Source organism: Larus michahellis, chromosome 9 (genome assembly GCF_964199755.1).
Source record: "Larus michahellis chromosome 9, bLarMic1.1, whole genome shotgun sequence".
Classification (NCBI taxonomy): Eukaryota; Metazoa; Chordata; class Aves; order Charadriiformes; family Laridae; genus Larus; species Larus michahellis.
In genome coordinates, this window is record NC_133904.1 from 36,961,375 (window position 1) to 36,986,270 (window position 24,896).

At 46.5% G+C, this 24,896-nt stretch overlaps 1 protein-coding gene across 2 annotated transcripts in view; it reads left to right on the forward strand.

The window, feature by feature from the left end:
* Positions 1–23,842: 23,842 nt before the first annotated feature.
* TRPC5 (transient receptor potential cation channel subfamily C member 5) overlaps positions 23,843–24,896 on the forward strand; it is a 106,637-nt gene continuing 105,583 nt past the window's right edge. For both annotated transcript variants that reach the window (XM_074601035.1, XM_074601036.1), the window contains exon 1: positions 23,843–24,093. The gene's annotated coding sequence lies outside the window, so the exon portion shown is untranslated. The remainder of the gene's footprint in view (positions 24,094–24,896) is intronic.

Genomic DNA, 24,896 nt, shown 5'->3' on the forward strand with positions numbered 1-24,896 from the left:
AAGTCACAGCTAGATTAGATTACAGCAAGGAAATAGGATTATTTTAAATACATAATATAAAACATGTCTATGGAAACTCCATGTTAATTGCATTATCTTTGGTACATTGTGAGAGAATTATCTGTATTGTATTAGGTGGTGGAAACATGCCAAAATGCTATTTAAAATGTGAGTGGGTTATAACACCAATTCAGCCATTGGTCGCAAATAAATTAAAAGGCAGGAGACATTTGTGTGCATAATTTCTGACTTTCATTTTGTCCCCCCCACTCCCAAGGCGGTGGCTGTGGAGAGCACCGCACGCTGATGGCTTAGACACAGAGGTGAAGCTCTTGTGATTATCCCTGCCATCAGAACAGCCCTTTCAACTCCAAGCCTTGCTGCTCGGAAAACATCAGAGACGGCTCTAACGAGCACAGAGAGCAAGCGCCAGCAAACGCCACTTGTAGTCAATGGTTCTGCTTTCACGAAACATTAAAGTTTCCATCATAATTTGTCCAATCTGGACCAAATGACAGTGACAAAATTTGTAATGATTTTTTTTCTCCTGCTGACAACTGGCTGGGAAAAACACAGGCGGCTGTCAGCAGCGTCATGGTGTGCTTGGAGCTGGAGCCCAACCAAGTGTCATCAGTGGCATTGGAGATAATTTATTTGACAGGCTACTAATGAACCTAAATATGACAACAAAAATGACTTTTTAGTCTACCCGAGAATTTAGAAACTGAAAAACCCAATTAAACTCTTAAGTCCAGGGGTCACAGTGCCCTTAGCCCGACAGCTCACAATCACTGAGGATTCAGGAGGAAATTGAAAAAATTACTGAATCGCCGACAATTTGGCTGAGACAGCCGGGAGTCAGGCTGCGGACCTGGCAGCCCAGGTCCCTCATCTGTTGCTGTGTCTGCCAAGTCTCACCATGCAATCCTGGACAACTGACCTCCAGTTTCTCCTGAAGGTGGATAGCAGCTATTTCCTCCTCTAAAAAACTCCATTTGAACACAAAATCATATTATTGTTACAGCAGGAGACTGTACATTGCAGTAGTGGCGGGGGAGTTAATGTCCTACCTAGGTCTTGCAGGTAACGACATCTTGCTGAAAAAGTGCATTTTTTTCTCTCCCCTGTCATTTCCTTCGCTATCATAATTCTTCAGAAAAGGATGCTCAAATAGTCAGCCTTGCTCTAAGTTTTGATGATCATCTGAAGAAGGAGATGTACAGAATGGCAAGAGGGTGTTGGGAAAAGTATCTAGGAATATTTGTAACAGTCATTTATTGAGTTCAGGCACCACAGAGGCTCCCCCAGACAAACCACTTCACTGCTGAATATTATTTCCTCTCTGCAAGCATCTGCCTTCAGGTTTCGCCCACACCTGGTGCCCCCATATCCTGATCTTTTCCACCCAAGGCTGAGTTTTTCTCCAGCCCTGCTCAGCTTCGAGCCCACAGCCAAGCATCAGAGCGATGCCAACATGGCCGATGGGAATGCCTTGCCTAGAAAGTCCACCGTGCCAATTCTTCTAACATTTCAGAAATAGGCAGCAAACGGCGGTGGGACTCGTGCAGCTGGGAGGACCCAGCACTGGGAGACGAACGTTAACTCGTCAGGTTATGTGCTACTGGAGGGTTTCCACAATGAAACTTCTCATTACCCAGGCATTAATTAAAGGCTTGGGGGGAGCTCCACGCTGATGCCAGCCCTGGCGTGATGCTATGGCATTGCACCAACCAAGGAGCCCATGGGAGCAGAGGAAAACACTACTCCCTCTGTGCCTCATGCCAGCAGCTCCCACAGCCGTGGGGCGCCCCTGCCGGACTGCTCGTGCTCCACTCGCACCCAGCCCCTGCTTCAGCCCCGAGTGAAAGCTAAAACACTGCAGACATAAGAGCTATTCTGTTATTGGTAAACTCTGCTGCCTGCCAGGAATGTATCTGGGACTATTTACTCTTAAAATGTCTTTCGGGAGCTGGTTCCTGTTGCAGCGTGGCCGCAGAGAGTTTACGCAACGCAAGGACTGAAGGCTGAGCAAAGAGCCTTCCCCTGAATCCAAAAAAACACATGCGAAGAAACACAATATTCTCTGTAAAGCACAGCACACTCCCAGCCTCCTTCTTCCCTTTCATGATTTAAATGCCCCAGAGACTTCCAGCACCCACAGGGCAAACACAGCACAGACAGGGCAACTGGAGATCCCTTCCCAATATCTCCAACAGCGTGGCCCGTCAGGTGAAGGGCAATCTTTAGTTTTCACAAGTAGCTATTTTAATATAATATCCTGTCAATGATGGTGTAACTATCAGAAGGCATTTATTTCTGCTCATTTTATTTCTTCCTGTGGTTTCACCTAGAGTAAGGAGAGTTTTGGAGGTTAATTTATTCGTCATAAAACACAGATCAGAGGGATTGGGAATCTCATTTGTTGGTGAATCTCATTTGAGGGCATCTAACAACTTTGGCTTGGAGGAAAGGCGATGGGGAATTTTATTTTTTTAAGGAGTTCAAAACCTTCAAGATGTTCCTTAACAAAATCATATTGTTCTACAGAAAACCTACCCTGTTTAGTTTTCAAGAAGACTGAAGAAAGCAACATCAGCTGTTTTTTAAGCCTGTGGAAATACCTTGTGTCGTTATTTCCTTCATTCTTTAAAGTTTTGTGCCGTTCTGGGTTCATGCCACGTAGATGCATCTCCCCCCAGTTTTCAGTTTAGCTGCTGGAGCCCTCTGGGGCTCCCTGGCGGGGAGGCTCACCAAATGCTCTCCAGGGCAGCCTGAAAAAGCCCAGAACATCAAAGTGGTTCAGCAAACCATCCCCCTTTTCCTCCAAAGCACTCGGTGTGGCGGTGATTTCCTGGAAGACAGCTAGCAGGCACAATTAAACCTGGCTTTCAATGAAATTTTTGCTATTGCTACCCATGCTGCTCTCAGGCCTCATGTATTAATTATTGCTCTGTCCAGGCTCTTCAGCGGGTCTGTTACAAAAAGAAAAAAGGCAAAATTAAAAGCACATTCCCCTGATTAAATCATCGCTCCGGTCCTTCTGGCTGCAACCACTTCCCTGTGGCTGAAAACCATCATTTTACTGAATTCTGCTGCCGAGCCGCTAACGCCTGCCTCAGGCGGGGAAGGAAAAATCGGTATTTGGTACTTGGGCTTACATTGGACCCCCATCAGCCCTGCGGAGAAGCTGCTCAAGCAGCAGCACCAGCACCCAGCAAGCCAGGGTGGTCCAGCAAGAGAAAATCTGAGAGACACACTTTAGCCGACCAGTATTGCCTGGTGGGGTTTAGCCTGGGGATGTATTTTAAGCAAGGAAATAGGATTTCTTTGCAATTTTCTACTACTTTCCCGTTTCACTCACATGGCAGCTTCACCTGTCCCTGCTTAGCCAAGCCGAACACAAACTGTTGTGGCTTGATTGAGAGCTTATACAGTTTTTCTTGCCTCGGTTCCTGGGTGCGTTTCTCCGGGGCACAGAAGCCAGCGGGGACGTGCAGGAGTGGCATGCAGGTTGCTCCAGCGCGTGCCAATAAAACATTCACAGCACATGAAGCGCTGCTGGGGGGATACGGGAAATCTGTTGCGGGAAAAGGATTTGAGAAGTGTTTGTGCGAGCTTACCAACTTTTTTGGCCAGTGAGGGTTTTGTTCTCTGCTGCCTATGAAACAGGCGTTCTGAGGAACGGTGAATTAACGTTTGTGGGTTCTGTGGGAGGTATAAATCACAGCGAAGCTGCTTTTATTCTCAGATCTTATATTGTTATTTATGTAGTCAATTATAGAGCCATGTGCTGAATTCTACATCTGATGCCCCTCTGACAACCAGACCGGCACGTAGCTCACTAGCCCAGTGCTCCCAGCTCCCTCACCTCTGTTGAGTTTGAAAGACACTTTTCACAGAAATGTGCCCTTTTTCCCAACTAAAAGTAAAATTTTCTATCAAAATTGCGTGTTGTTGGAATCCAGCTAGGGCAATATTCTGCCCGTAGACATTGGCAGCTTTCGGGTCTCATTTGTAGCTCATTAGAACTGGGAGTAGGAGCCTCCACCATTTCATACAGAGCTGTTGTCATTGAGGTCCATAAAGATTTCATCCAGCTTTGGATGGCATTGAGATATGAGATTTTATAATAATGACGTTCCATGACAGCTGCTTGTAGAAGTTTTCTGGTCTTTAATGTCAATCTGCATCTCTTGGCAGTGCTTTATTCAGCAGAATCTGCTGCGATGCCCTTGCCTTCTAGGAGAAACGATGAAGGAAATAGCCCTTAACTTAGCAAAACATTTCTGAATAAGAGATTTTTGGTAAGATAACTGGCTGCAAATTAACTTTTCTTTCTTTTTGTCTGAAAAGCTTGTTGTTTTGAAGATAAGCTTTCAAAGAAAATTTTCCATTAGAAAACCTGCATGAAAGAATGTCTCCATTTTCTATGTCATTATTAATAACAGTGCTCTATGAGCAGTGGAATTAAGATATTAATCAAATACCTTAATATCTATACATCAAAGATCCATTTTTAAATCTGATGTAGAAATTACTCATTTAAAACTTTGGTTTTCAATAAGAAGATGTCATTCTTGGTAAATGAGGATAAAGTCCATTATTTTCCTTTAGCTGTACATGTGGCTTAAAACATTAAAAGCGTTTTCAAAATGTTATTGATTTTCCCATAAATGTGACAATTCCAACAAATGGTACCTTCAGAATGTACGATATATCATTACGGGCGTTACGGGTAGTGACCCTATTAAAAATATCTGTTGCCAGCATGCATGGAAAGCATTACCAAGACCGTATTCCACCTCCCCCCCCAAATATTTTATGGGCCAGAGATACACATTGGCTGAGCCAGAAAGCCTCTGGCCTCCTTCCACTGGGTTTGGTGGAGTTGGATGCTGAAGATTTTGGCTTGACAAGCTGCAGTATCAGCCACCTGGATAAATGGCATGTTTTGCAGGCGGGCGAGCAGTGCCCTGGGCTCTGCCCACAGCTCCATCCCCGCCAAGACATCCACCCCCTGACCTTGCCAGGCTTTCCCTGTCCCTCCTCCAGCTCCCAAATCATTTCCCTGTGTTTCCAGTCCCCCGTCCCCGGCTGTCGTATCATCGCAGGGGAATTGTGCCCATGCACTGGGAGCCGTCCCCATGTCCCTGGCTGCTCTACATGCAGAGCCGGTTTCTTTCCCCCTAGGCTTATCCTCAGGGCCTGCAAGGGCTCACAGGGTGTTCTGCAAATTTCCAAAAATATCAGGATTGAGGGCAAAGAGGAGGCAAGTTTGACTATAGTGTGTTAGAGAATGAAATCTCTCTATTTAGCAAGATCTCTCAGCTTTTTAGTGAGGATGTGTGCTCCTGACCTGCAGTATCCCAGTCCCTTCTGGTGCCCATCATCTGCTCCTCCAAAAATGGGCTCTGAAATACAAAGTTGTGGATGAAGTGGCTGTACCAGATGAAGGGAGGAGGGCAGGGATGGAAGGACAGGCAGGCCTGGGGGAGATGTGTCCCGTGGGGAGGTCCCTCCCCATCACCCCTGCTTCAGCCAGACACCAGCTCATGGCACTCACCAGCACCTTGGCAGGGATGGACAAACCAACAGAGACCATTACCAGAGCATCACACACTTTTGGTGCAGATGCCCTCAAAGTAAATCCTTCCCGTGATGCCAGGCATGATGTTTAGATGAGACCTTCCCTCTTTAACACATGGCCTGTGTGCAAAGTTGTAGAAATACCCAAGACGTTATCTGCTGCTTCAAATGCTGGTCTCCAGCACCCAGAAGCATTGGGCACCTACTAACTCCCTCATCCCGGGGCCACTCACTGCTCCCTGAGACAAACTGGTGCATCTTACGCTACAAGCAAATTAAAAATTGCAGCACGACTGCAGCAAGCAGTGTTGCAGAAATCTTCCAGTTGTCCGCACCAGCTCTTTGCCTTTGCCTGCCTCAAAAGCAGACAGACAGCTCTTCCAGTCATCCTCAGGATTTCTGTTGATGATTAATGCACAGCAGGAGCATCTGGAAAGCCTCAGATGAGATGAAACAGGCTGCGATAAATGGATGGCTTTTGTAAGTGATAGTGAAAATGTCATTTTGTCCATCGCAAACATCCCAGCTGGCTCTGCACCCACCCCGGCATGGGCAAAAGTGGGGCCACTTTTATTTGAGGGTCACTTTTGCCAAAGATATTCCGGGCTTTCAGAGGACAGAGCTGCACCCAACACTCAGGGTATCCCAGGATTGGCTCCTTACATTGTTCTGGGAGATCCTTGGACACAGGGCAGTGGAGTCATCCTCTTTTCCCTGCCTTATTCCACTTGCAGTGGTTTATTGCAATTCCTTCAACTGCAGCTGGACTCACCAGCAGAGAGCAGGTGGGCTGGGAGAGTAAAGATAAAGAATGTGCTTTATACTCAGCTTTTATGCAAGAGTGACAACTCTGTGCATTTCAAAGGGTGTCTACCAAGAAGTTGGGCTGTTATATGTGTTTAATTAATTTGAAAAATGGGCTTTTGCTTTTCTGTGCTATTATTCTCTTAATATCATTCTGCCTTTTCCCAGTTAAATATATGTCAAGAGCTACAGCTATTTTGCTTGGAGCAAAAACCCGTTTCTTTCCCTGTTTCTGTTGTTGTTCTGTATATAATATTGAGAATATAAGACACCACAAAGATACAGTTTTGTGACAGCGTTTACTCTCTGCATGCTAACAGGCGCAACTATAGATAAATGTGCATATACACATACTAGTGTTTGTGTGTGTGTATATATATACACACACATACACACAGATATACTGCTGTGACATCGGAGTTGGGTGGGGTTTGCCACAAATACCCCAGAGATCCTCTGGGGTCCCAAGCTCTTTAGAGGGATGCTTCCCAATTCCTGTACATGGAAAATAGTAGTCTCCAGGCAGAGGCAAGCAATAAGTAGAAACAACTAATAATATAATTTATCTCCTCCAGAGCCTACTTTTTTATTACTTCAAACTGTGCACAGGAGATAGGATTCACACTAGGCAGAAAAGTGTACAACTACCAGTCCTGAGCCAGGCTTCTAGCCATTATAAACCTCACCCCCCTTCTTCTGACAACCTTTTAGCTCAAGAACGCACATCCTCTCCTGATCTCTCGAAATACCCCATGCCTCAGTTACACTGACATCCCTTGCTATCATTTGCACTTTCGTGTTCTTATTTCTGGCTGCAGTCAGGGAGCTGCTCTCACCTGAAAGGGTGAGAAACCCTCATTTAGGCGAAATTTCTTGTCTTCCTGGTGCCATTTCCATTTTGCCTTCATCGACATTATCCATAATTTAATATGAATGAAATAGAAAATAAATCCTCCTTTCTTTTTACCAGTAAACCAACTTTTTCCTTCCTTCACTTTACACCTCCACAGCCTTGCTGGTTTTGAATTCAGAGAGTATTCTCAGTTGTAGCTTGCATTCCATGTGCCGTACAAAGGAGGGCCTAGCTGTAGCAGAAGATTTCTAAAGGCACAACCGCTGCTTCAGTGGATATGCCAGGGACGACAAAGACTGCCAGGCTGCAAACCTGGGTGTTTTGCTCTTTATCTGAATTTGGGCTAGAGGCACATTGTGCTCTAGTATCATAGTAGGGGTGGGCAACAATTACAGGATGAATGAATATACTTACATATACATACATATACACGTATACAGAACCAGAGAGAATTTTTTTGTCGTGCAGTATGTCTGAAACGCAACTGCAGGTAAAAGACCCTACGCTTAGGAAATGCATGTAACATCAGCACCCTCTGCTCTGCCAAGCCCAAAGCCTTGGGGATATATCAGATCCGGTGAAATTCAGAGCGCGCCTTTCAGAGATGGGATCTAAATTTGGCGTTTCTCCTGCTTCTTTCTGTTACAAGTTTACTACACTGGAAATAGTTTTCCAGATCGCAGCTAAAATCACTGGTCTGACTTTGTCAAAATGCCTATCACCATCTTACTGCTGGAGCCTAGGAAAGGCACTAATATGATAATGATTCCTTTACATCCCCAGCTGATTAGGTGTGAACAATGACGGATGACTCCTGTATCATTAGGGATTTCCTATCCCTCCTCTCTCCTCTCCCCAGTTGTGAACATCAGAAGAAATATTTGCTAAACAAGAAGTACCGCCCTGCCTTTTCCTTGATAAAAAGTTGTCCATCCCCACCCCCGCCCCCAACCTCAAAGAAAAAAAGGAGGATCTAAATTTGGAATTTATATATAAAGAGCTGGTGCCACATGAGTCGTACCGTAAGTCTCCACCCCACAAGGCAAGGAGCCTGCCAGCGGGGAACGTGCCAGCGCCGAACACCCACCACTTGTCACTCTCACGCTGCGCACAAAGCTCGCAACCAAGACGTTTCTCTCCGTTACCTCCGGGGGTTACGTTGGCATATTTTATGTCCTTTAATAGCACCTGCTGTTAAATACAAAATGACAGCGATATATTGTAGAGTTTATAAAAAATCATTGAGGGCTTCCATATCAGGAGGCAGCTCTAAAGCTGGCTATGGGTTTTACACACACATGGGAAATGCATATGAAGGCAAACTTATTTTTTTTTTAACTGAACTGTGTAATTAAGAGACACTGAAAAAAGAGAAACAGGCAATGTCTTACATTCCGACAGCTAATGAAGAATCAAAGACGTGATGAGCAATCACATCATTGTATGTCAAAAGTTAAGTCAATTTCAAAGGGGTGAAACTTCTCATTAAAAGCTAAAAAATATACAGATGGCACTCACTTAAAGCACGCTCTTAGGAAAAAAATGAACTCTTAAGTATCTGCTTGTCTTCTGACTTGATACTGCCACATCCAGAGCTGAAATGTTTCCTCAGGCTGACCTCTGAGACTTTTTTTAATAATGTATGTTCATTATGGATGATCTTCCAATGTCTTGTAAAGTCAATGAGCATAATACTCTCTTAAGGGCTCGGGGACTTTCATGTGCCACTTTTTGAAAGAAGAGGTGCACCTTGGAAATTCAAAGAGAACTTGATTTGTGGGTAAGAGACAACACTTGGTTGCAGGGAGCGTTCCAGTCACAGATGTCTTTTCTCCTTCTCCCTCACCGTACCACCTGAGCAGCGCAGAAACCTCCGGACTGATCCAAGATGTCCGATGCTGAAAGGAGTTGGGAAGCTGAGAGCACGCACATCAGAAATGCTTCCAAAACTAAGAGTAGGCAGGTTTAGCGAGGAATAATACCAATACACATGTTTTGGGACTATTCTTAATTTCATATTCGATTTTACAAAGTGCTGCCCAGCACGCGTGATGACAAGGGACGCTGCAGGCTCACCCTGCACCAGAGACTTTCCCTCTGGCTTCTCAGCTACAAACTAGCTCCAGAGAATAGTGCGTGTGAAGCCAAATGGTAGTCCAAGAGCAGAAGCAGGGCAAATGTCTGCCACAGCTGCCCAGTGCATCAGCTCGATACTTCAAATTGAAGTGTCTAACAAGGACTTTTGACCAGTGAGGGGCTGACAAGGCAAATAAATTAATCATTTGCATAGCTCAGAAGCAAGGAGGTGACTGAGCAGCACAGCCATTTGTTATTTGGAGTAATTTCCCCAGTCAGGTGGCAAACAACTTGCACTTGTGAAGGATGATATTTACTGGGGGAATGGAGCTGTCACAGCACTATTTGGGTCTTAAATTAAGGCCAACAACTTTTACTGTTGTGGTACACTGGGGAGGGAGGAGGGCACACCAAAGCTCCCGTGCCTCCCCAGCATTCTACAAGGGTTACCTCCAGCCTGGAAAGGGACTTGGAGAGCTGCCGGATCAGTATCACTTACACAACTGAAAGCAGACATAGAGATGCTGAAAAACTAGGTTTTATGTGGTGCTTGTTCACTAGCATGTTCCTGGCTAAATTGGAAGTGGCTCTACAGCAGGGAGACATTGGGAGAGCAAATGCTCCTGGCAAAACTCGGTGAGACTCTACAGTTTGCCCAGGCTTATCCTAGGGCAGGGACCACTTTGGCATCAGCAAAAGTTTCATGCGTTTACTGAGACTCCAGGGACTGAAAGAAGCATTAAAATCAAACATTCAGCTCTTCCCTGGCTGCAGGGAGCAGAACCTCACCACGGCAGAGCAGCAGCTGCTCTTCACACTGTTCCCAAGGACCAGGTAACATGAGCATTACAATTAGTGAACAGAATTAATTAATTCTTGATTCAGTCTTTAATTTCAATGTTCTCCAAGGGGAATCTTTCTGAAACTTGAAAAGCAGAGCACAATGCAAGAAAACATGAACATGTTCAATATAACTAACGATGCAGACAACTTCCTCCCACAGAAATTATATTATATATGGGAGCTTATTTCATCTTTTGCTCTGGGGGAACATATTATAAATTCTGTTTACTAGAGCAGCCTGAGACAAAGCGCTTGCATTTCCTAACATGGAGGAGCCTGGTAGATTCCCTCACGTTGTTCACAGCTCTTGGTCATACCAGCTCGCTTTTCTGCTTTACTGTGTGTTTCTAGTAGTACCACAGTGATGGCAGAGCCTTTTAAAGAGTCAGAAGTGCTGGACTCTAAGAAGTCCCAATATAAACTTGCCTCAGTGGGAAGAAAATGGTCATCTTCCTTCATTTTGTTTCATGTACAGAACTAAATGAATCAGATAATAGAAATCACAGGCCGAAAGAAGGCAGCAATTTGCAGGAAGATTTGTTTCCACTGCTTTAGAGCAGCATAGGCATGGAAAAAACGGATCAGACCAGAGACACTAGCTCAGAAAGGATCAAGATGCGTTTGACTTCTTGGGATTAATTTTCTTTTGAGCTGCCTATTGTAAGAAATGTGGTTGTGTGAAGGATAACAGAGTTACATATGAGGAGCGATGGGCTGAAGAAAAAGCAAAGCTGATAGCTCAAATGCATCAGTTAATTATCTTTAAAAAAGAATTTTTTGGAGGAAATTATGTCTTTCCAAAATGATGCTAACCTTTGGTCACAGCTCCCTGGTTGTACTGGGAAGTATCACCTAATGCATGGTAAGGAAATTAGACTGAGCAGAAGTGGCCAAAAAAAAGGGATAGTGCAGTCCCCCTCCCCAATTTCTGCTCCCATCGGTGCACCAGCTTAGCTGCTTTTGTGTAGAGAGGACGAGTGAGAAAAATTGTCCCTGTGTGTTAACCTTGATTTGGGCTGGGGAAAATCTTGAAAAGATTGAAGGTTTTTGCTTTCACTTGCTGTTCAGGTGGATTGACAGCTCTGGAGCAATTTTTGTGTTAAAAGTCTGAACTACAAATTCAGAGGATTAAGGCGAGAGCACCTCCCTTGAAGCTCTTCCCTACAACTCTCACCGCTACTGAAAATGCTTCTCATGCAGCAGTTATGGTCCTGGTTAGCTGCGGGAGGTCTAGAGGCCATCAAGCCCTTTTGGTATTCTGGAAGAAAGGAGGTTTGATCTGCCCAAGATACAGATGGTTAAAAACTGTCTTTTCCTTCTTCACCAATAATTGGCTCCAGAAAACAACAAAACCAGCAAAAAAGTCCCAAACAGACTAATTATTTTGTTTGCTGCAGGAAAACTGGCTGAAGCTGCAGGTGTCTGGAATGTGGTGGGAACCCTGTGCATGTTCCCCGCCTTGGGCAGGAAAAACTACCCAGAATTTGCCAAAGGGGGTCCTGTAGGGCCTATTCCCACTCACCGTTTGGGGACCATTCTCTTGGATGCCACATTTGAGCATCTCCCTGAGTATGGAGGTGTCTGTCTGGAAGGTATTTAAAGTGCATTACACACTGCTTCTAATTGTATTTTCAACTTAAATTGGTTTTATACCATATGAGGTATGAGAGTCTGTGCAGGTAGCGAAAGCTCGTGCTAATCTGCAGGAAGAGTCTCATCTCTCTCTCTTCCTCATGCTCATCTTTCAGTCAAGTGACTACAGAGTAAGACCCCACAGAGAAAACATCTGCAGAAAATATGCTTACAGCAACATCTTTATGAAAGCTCTCTGCATGGATTGAGGCAAAGGGAGGGAAATAAGTCAGGAGGAGAAGGGAAATAGGGAGGTGTGCTCTTCCCAAGGCTCACGAGCAGTGGGATTTCAGCCACTCCCTGTGCAACTTGTTTTTATAGCATTATTTTCACTTGGGTTGACAGAACTGGCTGTACACGAGATGTGTTCGCTGTGGCGAGAATCGCTGCTGGTCCTACAGCAGAGCGTGTATTGTGTTTACCAGTGGGACACTCACCGTCCTGAGCCCAGGGCCACAGCCCACCTCGGGATGCAGGAAACAGACCTTAGCTACTATGTGCATATAAACATAATGTAATTTCTAAATACACACCACTGGAGCAACACACATCTGATCCCTTAGAAAGGCTGGGACAGGCAAAACATGGTACCTTCACTCTGCAAGGTCTGGCTTGCTCAGGTCTCATCCTGTCTCTGCCTTCCCAGAGTCCTTTAGATATGGGAAGGTACTGTGAGAATAAGAAAAAGTTGATAATGTCTGTTAGCCCCAATACATATGTATTTTAGAGGCTTTAAGGATTTGGGTTTCACAACACAGGTACCCAAAGCTTTTGAAAGAAGCGCTGTGGTGTTTGCTTTTGACAACTTCACTGCCACGTGGTCCGCTCAGCTGGGTTTGCTCCTTGGGGAGCTCTCCTGCAGAGACGCAGGGTCGCACCATCTCCTGGGTTATTAGAACGCCTGTGTCAATACTGGCCAAACTATACTAAACTGTCTCCTTGTTTCCATAGTGACATTTCTGCCTATATGAGTAATTTTGGGCTCTTCCTTGTCACACTTAAAAACACAAAGCAAAAAGGAGACATAACAGGCAATGTAACTACTGTGCATCAAGCGGATGGCCCAGCTGGGACCAATGCAGCTGCATCCACAGGGGACGGGATGTGCAGACATGCCTTCCCGGGGTAGTGCAACCACACAGATTTCTGTCCCCCCATTTTCTGGTGTACAAATACCCCAATGAGCAAATTGCCTTCAACTTTGTTTCCCAGCTTGCTAACAGTACCTGCCCAAAGGACAGGCAGTGTCCTATTTTGAGAGCATCAAGTATCCAAAATAACCTCAGAGTACAGTACCCGGTAGCTTGGATGTGGACCAGTGTGAGCGCAGTGGTGGTGCTCTGGAGTCCATCCAGATGTGACTCTGAACCCTGGTGATTCCCAGTCCTTCAAATGGGAAAAATCTTCTTCTCAGAGAAAACCACTGTGACTCTTCTGACCTCTGCTCTTAGGGTTGAGTCCTTGCTACTAAGCTTAAGCTTGGTTTTATGAGTAGAGGTGGTTCAGTCTCCAGCACTGGTCTGTGTGGTGTCTTGTATCTACAGTGTGGTCAATGCTCTTCCCAGTTCAACAAGACCTGTAGCTACATCATTGCTCTAACCTCGTGCAAGTTAGTGAAAAAACAGCAACTTGTGGTTACATGTGTTTTAGCAAATCCACATTCTCTAACTGCAAAAGACACTCCACAGTCTGAAGAACAAAAGACCAGGGTCTGGCGATCAACGTGATAAATTTGGCCGTGTGTGCTCTGTTTGTTCAGTGGAGTACAGTTGTCAAATAATATGCTTCCAGGCTCTGTGAAGCAGATTAATTTCATATCCTTTAATCAAAAAACCCTTATATTTTTCAAAACAATACCCTCTTTTCCTTCCCTGAGGGCCCTGCAGAGCATAAAGCAATGCACAGAAAGGAGAGAAATAGATGGAGAAAATAAACATAGTGACAATATGACAAATCTTTATAATCTGGTAGAAATGTCTTTCTTTTTTTATTGCTGCGTGAATCTGAGCCTGGAGTTCTGTTATCTGCTGTGGTAAATAAGGATGAATTAATGTGAAAAAAAGTGTATTTATAGCATGAATATACTGCTGAGTAATATAGTGGGTTTTGCTGCTTGGGAACACAAAGACCAAGTCTTATCCCAATGAAACACTTTTGTAACCCTGCCAAGTGCATCCTGCTGACACATCCTAAATCCGTGAACAACCAGGGACATAGGATTGTCTATGCTGAAGTCAACCAAGAGGCCATGAATAGAAGATAGCAAGTAGCTAATCAGTTAAAAAAAAATAATGTTTTTTTAGAGAACATGAGAATTAGCAGTGGAACTCCTTGCCACAGGATGCTGTGGCTGATAGAAGACTACAAAGTTTGAAAGAAAGCATGAAAAATTAAAGAAAGAAAACATCATTGAGGTATCTCAAATCCAAAGACAGCATCTCTGGACTAGGAAGCCCCAGGGTTGCAAGCTGTGGGAGTTTGGGAGCATTTCCTAGGAAAGTGTTGTTATCTGCGTGTCCCTTTCGTAATCTCTCCTGTCTGCTAGACAGATCTTCAGCGTGATCCAGCATGGTCATTGCTGTCTTCTGACTGAAGGGTTTATCAACAGGCTCTGTCACTTGTGCTGCACATAACTGATATGGACTTAAAATTGCAAGAAATCGTGGGATTTCCGGACCCTAAGTATTTAGGCCTTTTGATTCTGGGACAAAGAGAACAAGAAGGAGTTTGGGTTAAATTGATAAGGGCCCTAATGTAGATAAGGCCCTAATATTTTTGGTATCACACCATGGACATCGGATATGGGTGGGGTTAGACTACATGGTGCTTAAAGCACTGACGTCTTGGAGGTGCCCTCCCTTGAGTAGTGACTTAAGAATGATCTTAGAGAAAGCATGGACCCAGCATTTCAGTGCTTCTTAACACAGGATCAACCCAGTTTTTAACAAGCTCCTCTTCCCTCAGAGCAGTTTTTCATACAAGCTGTACGGTGTTTTTACATTTATTCTCTGTGATGAAACTTTCCTAGGGCTCAGTCAGGTACAGTTTTGTTTTTTAATAGCCTTGCTGTCGCAGCAATATCATCTGTATGAATGAGAAAACTGAACACATCACTCCTTTTCTCTTATTCTGGAATGTTAGAAGAGAATGAAAATTAGTCGATCGGCCTCCCTACCTATTCCAAACAAATTTCTGTTTTCTCATGTGAATGGTTGAAAGGAGCTCTTGTTCAGGTTAGTGTCTACCCCGAAGAACTAGCTAACAGGTAGCGCAAGAGGGGGAGAAATGGTTAGAAGCTATCATTTTCAAATCACTGGTTTTGTGTACTGCAAATTCGTAAATAAGGCTGGGAAATCTCCCTCTTACCCCAGTGGGAGCAGACTCATCACTGGGTCGCATTGCTTTCTGTGTCATCAGTCTTCCCAACCACTCTTATCTCATGGCTAAATAAATGGAGTTCACGTCTTCGAGGGGGAATCACAGCGACATTTTGACTCCCCTGTTCCCTCAGGCCTTAATTCTGATCCAGATTAGGGGATGCACTTCAGCAAATACCTGATTTTCAGCAAGTGCAATAACTACAGCAGGACTTTTCATGTACTGAGAATCAGGCACGCACCTAAGTATCTCAGTGAATCAAGATCTGCAATTTTCTCTTTCTGAAGTGAACATGTGCACAGAGATGGAACACGTGCAGTTAACAATGGTACGGCTTTTCACATATACTTGAATGGCCGATCAGCATTTTATGAGGAATGACGGCTATCTCTGTGTACTACCTGAAAGGAATATATTTAGCAGCAGAATTTGTAAGCCTAGATTTCAAGCACTGTGTGAATACTCAAGGTACTCCAAGGCTGTTGAACACCTCATCTGTTGCCACCAAGGAACATTTAATGACAAGCAGCTATAACAATCCTTGCAGAAACACCAGTGTTGATTGTGAATGTTTGAAGATGCATCTTTGGACCTTTGCCAAGAGCCTCTCAACCAACCACCTGCAAGGTCAGATGGCTGCTGGCTGAGATCCCTCTGCCCCTGTAGGCATCGGATCAGGTCTGCCATCAACAAATGGTGTGGGGAGAAGGACTGGGAGTGCCAGCTGGTGCCAGCCCCTTTCCTCCTGGCAAAATCACCATAGGGTAGAGAGAGCTGCGTTTTGAGAGCAGTGCGGAAGGCCTCGCTACTAGGGAGCAAGGAAGATGTCAGAGCACCAAGTTATTACTTGTTGCAAATACATTTATGCTTAAAATTATGGATTAAAACTTATCCACGAGGTCTACAAAGAATAACAGATAAATTCAGCTATGCTCTGCATTAATTTTTTCGGATGAATGTTTCTTTTTATACCAAGCATATGGTGCACTAGATTGCAAGTCTCATTGATAAAGACTCTAATCTCTGTAGTCTCTTTATTATATTTTTCCATTTTCTGCTGAGTTGGAAAAAGGCATTGCGTACCATCTGTCAGCATGATCATAGTGCAATTTGCAGAAGTTTCAGACCGGTACAGCGTTAGTAGCAGCTCGCTCTTCTCCTCCAGACTGGGGTTCTTATGGAAGTGATATAGCCCCATTAAACAGTTACTTCACAAACAAAAACTCATTTGTGCAGCATGCTAATGACAATAATGCAAATTAATCTGTCATGTTTGCAGCTACTATCCCTAACCACCCTATTCATGAATATATGGTAATTAAGCTATTACTGCAAATGTAACTCTGTCAGCACTACTAAATTAAGGGCTATACTGTAAATAAAAATGGGGTCATAAAAAGGAAAGAAGGCAGTAAAAGATAATGGATAGAAATACTAAGGGCAAGGTCACAGAGGCTTTGCACAAACAAAGGAATTTATTTTAAAGGCTCCTACTAAAGGATCTATTTTGATGACATGGCTTGAAAATGCAGATAGATGCTGGTACATAAAAAATAGTTCTTTTTTTCCTCAAATGCAATACTAAATCCCATGAGACTGGCATGTTTGCAATAAAACCAATAAGTGATCAACATAATGGTGGCAAGCCTCCACCATGGCTCCATCTCTGAGCTCACTAATAACTATGTAAGGTACAGAAAGATGACTTAACAGACCCCTTTTGTAAAAGTTTGCAACTGGAAAGTGAGAGGTTCCTATTCCCAAAGAGTAATTTGTAGTCTGAACTATGCAAAGTCAGGGCTTTTCTTATTTGGTAAACGCAATCCCACTGTATACTTTCTGCTCTCATGTTTTGTCCTCAGTGCAGCCAGTTTTAAAAGCCAAACGAAACTACTTGCACATGAAGAACCTTATTTCCATTAAACAGAAGAGAAATAGGGTATTTGTAGCAGGAACAGTTGTGTTACACAAATGTAAATCATGAGAAACATCAAGATTTTGCTTAGGCTCAATCTGCACAGAAATGAAATCAGAGTCTGGCTGTAGGTGACCTGCTCCAGGGGTACAGCATCAGTCTTGCTGGAGGGACCTGGACAACCACTATCCTGCTTCAGTTCGAAAGACTTGAGGTTTGAAGAGATGAAGAAGTCCTGAATTTAAATACGTGTCCTTACTGAAGAGGAGAGAGAAAAGATGGGAATGATTCAGTTTGGGGAGGTGCTACACTGATGCACAGAAAGGATAGACAGTCATGAGCCATACATTGCATATTCTGCATTTGCAGATTTTCCAGAGTCCATGATTTTCACAGAATGTAAAACCAAAGACCGCAATGACAAAAACTGCAAAACACTGCATGCAAAGAAAACCACTGTCTGTAATTAGTCTGAGAGATGCATAGCAGATAAATAGCACTGAAGATGGCACATAGTGAGATTTATCTGTAAAGTGAGTGTTTTCTCCGCCATATCAGATAGAGGAAGTTTATATTTTTGTAAGGGATATAATCCCTCCTGCTTCAGCACAGAAGCCGATTGCCGGCAGAAATCGGAGGATACCTCTTCTCCAGGCTGTTTATTCCACCTGCATCCACAATGTGGTTTCCTGCCTTTTTTCTCTAACTCAGCTAGAACGGAGCCCTGACAAGGATAGGGCACTGGATTTGATGTCCCCAATATGCAAATCCTAATTAAACACAAACAAGGATATGCTGCATCAGTTTGCTGGTAAGCTCCCTAGAGATTGATTTATGTAGGGACAGGCACAGTATATAGTGAAGTGGTTCAACAGCATTTTGAGATGTTGTCTGGGAAGAAGAGAGCTGGCTGACCTCTCAGATCTGTATCAGCTGGCAGCCACCACCCGTAGCCGGTCCCCTTCAAAACATCTTTGCTTTGACAGTGCTGCGGCTCTGACCTGGAGCCAACTGCGGATTTTGCAAATGGCCCCTCTATTTCTGAAGCGCTGGGCACAAACCATCCGGTACAGAAGCCATCACCTTCCAACTTGGCATCTCAAGCAGTTTGCGCCCCAAATCCTCACTCCTTTCTCACATCTGGGTCCCTCCTGGGGCTCACCCCAAGGCAGTGGATGGGGAATACAATGAAGGGGGAAACACGCTACAGGTACAGCTGACAGCAAACCCTTCCCACTGCCCTCTCAAGCAAGAATTTGACAGTGCTTGTTTTTTCCCAGCTGGCAGGGGATGAAAGAAATGACTTTGCCAATGATTTTCCAGTTCTATCTAGAGATTCAGCGGTTTCCTTGAAACGCAGGGTGGCTCAGGGTCGCTGGGGAAAGGAAGCTTGTGAACCAAGGACAAAATGTAACAACAACAATGCAAGGCAGCGATGGAATGCAAAATCATTTCAGTCACTTAATATTAAGTAAACCATGACTAGCTCAGGAGCAATTACTTATTTTTAAACTCTCTTTTTTAAAGACTTAAGAATTACATACTAAGGAAAAGACCATGTTTGAAGATAGATATCCAAACCAGAGCAAGAAAGCATAAAGCTTCAAAGTTATTCAACCTAAAGGCTAAAATTAGAGGTGATTTGCGGGAAGGTGGCAATTAAACTCCTTTGGTCTCATACAAGTGCCTGCAAATCGCAGCACATGCTTGAGTGCCCCTGGCTGCCAGGCCCTCTGCAGTTCCCCAGGGCTGCGTGCGGTTACACCACACTCGTCCCGTGATATTTATTGCCAGGTCAAGGCCTTTGCTTCCTTTCTGACAATTCAAGTCTGTGCTAAACCCCACATTTGTGTCTGAGAGGGAAAATTGCCAGGGCATTTCTGAGAGGGGACTCTCAGGTGCATGAGCAGGAGCTGTGCCAGCGGGTGCAGAGAAGCCGTGCCCTGCAGAACAGCACGCACGGGCCACACGCTTGGGGAGGGCTCAGCAAATACATCACCACCTGTGTCTGCAGGGAGCAAGAGGCACATGCACAGAAGGAGCAAATGGCATTAAGTTAATGAACAGCGATCTATTAAACAGCGGTGTGACCACTCCATGCAGCTATCTATCTCCTCCTGGCTCCTGCAGGCAGCAGCACTCGTGAAATGATGCACTCACGTAACAGAGTCAAAGATGACTTGCCTCATGCTGAAGGACTGGAGTAAAGTTGAAGAAGGGAATAACTTGCTTTAAGGCTGTCTTTCTAAGGGATAATTTTGGTCATTTTGCCTGCCATACAGCTCAGTGTCAGCCTTGCCAGAAAATAACCGTCCTCATGTGAGCAGCCAAAGAGACCTGTGGTCTGTCTGTCTGCAAGCGGGAAACAAAAATATAAATTCTGCATTAGCAAAAGGGCAAAAAGGACCGTGAGCTTAACAAGTAAATTAAGACAAACTGCCCTTGGGCTAACACATCCATTGCAGGATGGAAGGGATATGGTGACAATAGGAATTGAACTCGTTCTTCCATACATTTCAGTGGGAGCAGCAGGTGTAAGTTCTGGGGCCTGATCTTCCCCTGATGCGAATCAGTGCTCTGTCACTACCATGCACCAACCTGTCCCAACCATGCACCAGCGAAGCAGCTGGCCTGGAGTGTGTGCTCAGTATCTGTCCACTGGAGCAAAAAAGGTGGAATACAAAATAATGATAATAAAGGTAATCCAGGGAAAAAATTGAAACTATTGAAGAGGAGACATAGAAATCTCCTGCTCATGCCTGCATCGCCAGCTGTAGCCCCGAACATCTTGTCAAGCTATATTTCATCAGGCTGCACCACTTCTTGCAAACAGAAGTAAAATGGCAGCCCCGCAGGGATTATGCGCCGCCCGGTTAGCAGCAAAAAGATTTTGAAGTGCGGGAAGTTAAAAAGAAAAAGATTTCCAGTTTCCTAGTTTAATATCCATGTTCTGATGACCTGAAGTCATCTAAGGCAGCGATAAAAAAGAAGAAAAAAAATCTATGGCATTTTCTTAAGGGAGGAATTATTTTTAGCCGTGGAGATTTAAAGCTCTCTCCAAGTTCCTGAACTTTCAGAACTTTTCTTCACTAAGGAGCTTGATAGCAAAGCAGGTTCTCTTTTTCCCAACTTTTCAACTGATCTAATTAAAATATGCAAAATCTCCCTTTTTGCATGATGTAGGAATATCCATTTTTTCCAGCAAGATAAAAGGCATTTTCCAGAGGCTTTATTTCTAAGAATAGTTGCTCCCATCTCTGTTTTTAGGGCTCAGCTACTGTCCTCCTTCACTTCATAGTAGAAAAATGGGAAATAAACAATCTTGGCCATTTTACTTGTTTTTCTTCTCAAGATTACTGGTACCAGGCAGCTTTTGTGAGACAAAATTTGTTGTCAATCCACTAGTGGGCCTGATTCTGATTGACGCTGGTACCACCACACACTGCCAGAGCTTGATGTAAATGGAAATCTGGTTCTTTACACTCTAATTTAGTTCAGGTGGCTCCAGAGGAATGACTTCCCAAATGGAATGTGCTTTTTTAATGGAGTTTGGGTTAGTATTGTTTTTCAAAAATAACACTGCTTTTTAATCACCCGCATTTATGGGATTTTGGGGGGTGTTTTGCGTTGCTTTTTGAGTGAAGCTCCCCTCTGCCCAGCACCCCAGCTTCAACAGCTTTTCCTGTTGTCCCCTGGGGTGGCTTTGCACTCTTTTTATATGTGCAAAAAATCAACCCTTTGCTCTTCCAGACTGTGGTCACCTTGTAAGAGGCCCTGGCTGGGCAGAAACCAGGGCCAGGATTTGCAGGAGAATAAAAATCCTACAGAGAATATACCAAAGGAAAGTAATTAAACCAATCAGAAGGGGTTGCTGAAGAAGCCCTGACCTATGGTGTCACTATACAATGACTTGCTTCATGGTGTTTTTTTTCTTTCTCGCTAAAACTATTTTCTGTCCATAATCTGAACCTAATCTTGGCTGCAAAAGGCACTCTCTCCTTGGGCTCAAGGCCATTCTCTGGCAGTAAATTCAGTTCATCCCACTGGAACGGGGACAAATGGGTGTTGTTTACAAAGCCAACTGCACCCACTCAGCACGTACACGTATATATGGTACAGCGAAACCCCTGCAGCAACGCGTCGCGTGTCCCAGTCCTTGAAAACCCAGACAAACTCATAAGCATGGGTTGACTGAATCTGAGCAGGAAGAAAATCATTTTGTGTTCTTGGACTGACACAAGATGCGGGCAGAAGTTTTGAATAAATGATTTGCTCTGAATCATTTACTCGGCACTACTCGAGTACCTTTGAGGACGAGGAGGGCTTCTAAACATTTGCAGTGATAAAATATTGAGTCGACTCAAGAACTGTTTTGCAGGGGGAGAAGTGTTCGTCCCGATGCTCTGACCGATTTAGCTTGTGCGGTCCTAGTGTAGCTGCCGGCATGCTTTAACGTGCCCCATTAAAGCCTCTGCTGCATTTCACCTTATAGGTGGGTGTGCCTCTGTGACAGATAAAGTGGTCCCCGTGCACAGACTGTAGCTGGCAAAGTGCTTTCTTAGAAAAAGTGCTAGCGAAGCGCAGTGAGTTCAGAGCGTTAGTATGTATTATTCATCTTTTAATAATATCGCAGCAAAATTCAGGGGAGTATGGCAACAATTTTGATCATTAAAGAGGGCAGGACATGGGTTTGACGTGTCTGTAAGGCCAATTACAAACTCCTCTTGAGCGTCAAGTCTTGGTTTCAAGCGCAAAGTGGTAAGAAAGGCTCATTGTAGCAATTATGGTGCTTACAAAGGAAAAACAATTTAATGCCAGGATTTTGTGCCCGTGGCAGAACCGCGGGGTGTGAGTGTGGGGGAGCAGAGTAAGAAACTCAAGGTGCTGCCAGGATGGTGGGATACTCCCCGTAGCCGGTCTGGCCGTGGGCAGCGTCGCAGCGTGCCGGTGAAGGCAGGATCGGTGTGAACGCCTCCACTGGAGCTCCTCTCTTCTGGTGTAAATAAAACGGAGAGGCGGGAAGTGAACCCCAGCATGGCCAGTGAAGCCTGGGGGAGTCAGTGGGAAAGGGAAGGAGGGGAAGACAGAAAAAGGCCGTCCTGATGACCAGAGGGAAGCTTTCCCGGCCAGGGGAAAGGTAAAAATTGGATTTCACTGGATTCAGTCTGTCATTTAACAAGTTATGAGTTTTTCTCAGTTATTCAATAGATTTAGACACCCACGTGTCGAAGTGTCTGGGAAACGAAGAGGAGAGATGAACTCAGAGCCCTGAGATGGACGGAAAGTTCAAACAGAGAGCTGGTCACTGAGCTGGCTGTCACTCCATGGGGTCCCGGCAGGGAATTGGGCTGGCTGCGGCCCAGGCAGGTTTGTCCTGTGCCAGCAGGGCTCAGGCCGGGGCACCCGAGGCGCCAGGCCACGGTCCTTGTCCCCCCAGTGCCTCTCACCACCCCAGGAGCGGCCGGGACGGAGGGAGGGAGGGACGGCCCAGGCCGGGCCTGGAGTGGTGTGAGGGAGCAGGGTGTGTGTGTGGGTGTATGGGTTTGGTTGGGGGGCAAGTGTGCATTGGGGTATGGGGGTGTATGGGGGGATGGGTATGTGGGGGTGTGGGAGCGTGAGTACATGTGAGTAGATGTGTGTGGGTGTGGTGCTGTGGGGAGGTGGGGGTGTATGTGTGGGTGGGTGTGAGGGGGTGTGTGTGGATACGTGGGTGTGAGGGGATGTGGGGGTGGATGTGTGTGTGTGAGGGGATGTGGGGGTGGATGTGCAGAGGTTGTGGGTCTGTGGAGGGTGTGTGTGTGTGTGTGGGTGTGTCGGGGGGTCATGTGTAGGTGTGTGGGGTTGTGGGTGTGTGGGAGTATATGTGGGTGGATGGATGGGGGGGCTGTGTGTGTGTGTATGAGTGTGTGTGTGGAGTCTGTATCCATGTCTGTTTGTGAGTGTGTGGAAGGGGTTGCGTATGTGTGTGTGGTGTGAGGATGTGTGTGTGCGTCTCTGTGAGGGTGTGTGTGTTTGTGTGTGTGTGTGTGAGGGGAGTCTGTGTATTTGTGTGTGAGGGAAAGGTGGATGTGTGTGCGTGAGACAGAGGAGGCAATATGTGTACGTGTGTGTGAGTGTGTGAGGGGAGGACATGTGTGTGTGTGTGTGTGTGAGGAGGGCTGTATCCCCCTGAGTGTGTGAGAGGAGGATGGATGTGTGTGTGTGAGGAGGGCCGTGTCCCCATCAGCGTGTGAGGGAAGGACGGGTGGTGTGTGTGTGTGTGTGTGTGTGTGTGTGTGTGAGGAGGGCTGTATCCCCCTGAGTGTGTGAGAGGAGGATGGATGTGTGTGTGTGAGGAGGGCCGTGTCCCCATCAGCGTGTGAGGGAAGGACGGGTGGTGTGTGTGTGTGTGAGTGTGTGAGGGGAGGATGGGTGCGTGTGAGTGTGTGAGGGGGGCCATATCCCCGTGAGTGCGAGGGGAGGATGGATGTGCGTGCGTGAGGAGGGCTGTGTCCCTGTCAGTGTGTGCGGGGCGGGTGGATGTGTGTGTGTGTGTGTGTGCGGGGAGGTTGTACCCGCCCGTGCGAGGGGCGGCGTGTGCCTGTGAGGGAGTGCGAGGGGCGCTGCCTGCGCCCGCCCGCCACGCTCCGCTTCGCCTGGGGCCCGGCTGCCGCCGAGGGGCGGCGGGAGGCGGCGGGGGCGGCCAGCAGCACCGCGGCGGGGACACCCGCCTTTTTGGGACGCGGCTGGCAGCCCTGCCCGCCGCCCGCCCGCCCGCCGCCGGGGCCAGGACCGCCATGCCGCGCCCGCCGAGCCCTGCCCGCCGCCGGCCCCGCGGCTCGGCGCCGCCGGCAGCGGCGTAGCGCGCCCGCCTGGGGCGCTCGGGCCGGGCAACGCGGGCGGGGCGGCATGGGGGCTCCCCCCCCCGCGGCGCTGGGCGCGGAGGGGATTACAAATGAGCGGAGCGGCCCGGCGCCCCGGGACCGCGGGCACCCCGGCATGTAGAGCCTGACGGAGCGGCGCGGAGGTGAGCGGACCCCGGCGCGGCAGTGGGGGGGTGGGGGCGCGAACCTTGCGCGGGGAGCGGACCCTCGGCGGCGGGGGGGATGCTGAGAGCCCTCTCGGTCCCCTCTTGGCGCTGGCCGAACTTGGAGCCGCGGCTGTTAAATGCTCCCCTCGCCCCGGGTCCTCGGGCGCCGCGTGTGACATCCTTCACATGGTGTGTGTCCCCGCGGCAGGCACAAGCATCCACCTGCCCCGGCTCGGAGGGGTTTCTCCCGCTGAAGTTGACAGCGGCGGAGCAGGGCCGGGCCCCCCCATCCCCGGGGCCGCGCTCCCGCGGCACCGCCGGGACCCCCAGCCCAAGGAACGGTGCTGCATTTTAGCTGCCCTTGCGCTAAATGGCAGCGCGAACGGCACGTAGCGGACGAGACACCTGCATCCCTCACATGTGCCGGTTAAATACGAATGTAAATTGTTATTAATTAGGGTAGCCTTTGACCCGGTTGTGAGTCGTCTCCCCGACCCGTGAGCCCTCAAAATGGGAAAGGTGACAGGGATGTCGGAGGGGGTGTTCTCTGCTGTTGATGCTCACAGAAGAACTGCCTCATTTACCGTCCCCTCGGTCCACAGACTATCGAGCATCTTGCAGTTTATAGTTTATCAAATTCCGCAGCCTAAAAAAAAAGTCAGGGCTGATTTTCAAGACTCTTCATAAGTTCATTTGTTTACTACTGAGCCGTGACTTCAGTGGTCTCTTTGGTATAAAAACATTCTGCTTGTGTGATATTTTTGGTGGCATTGACAACAGATTTGTTAGTCATGGTTATG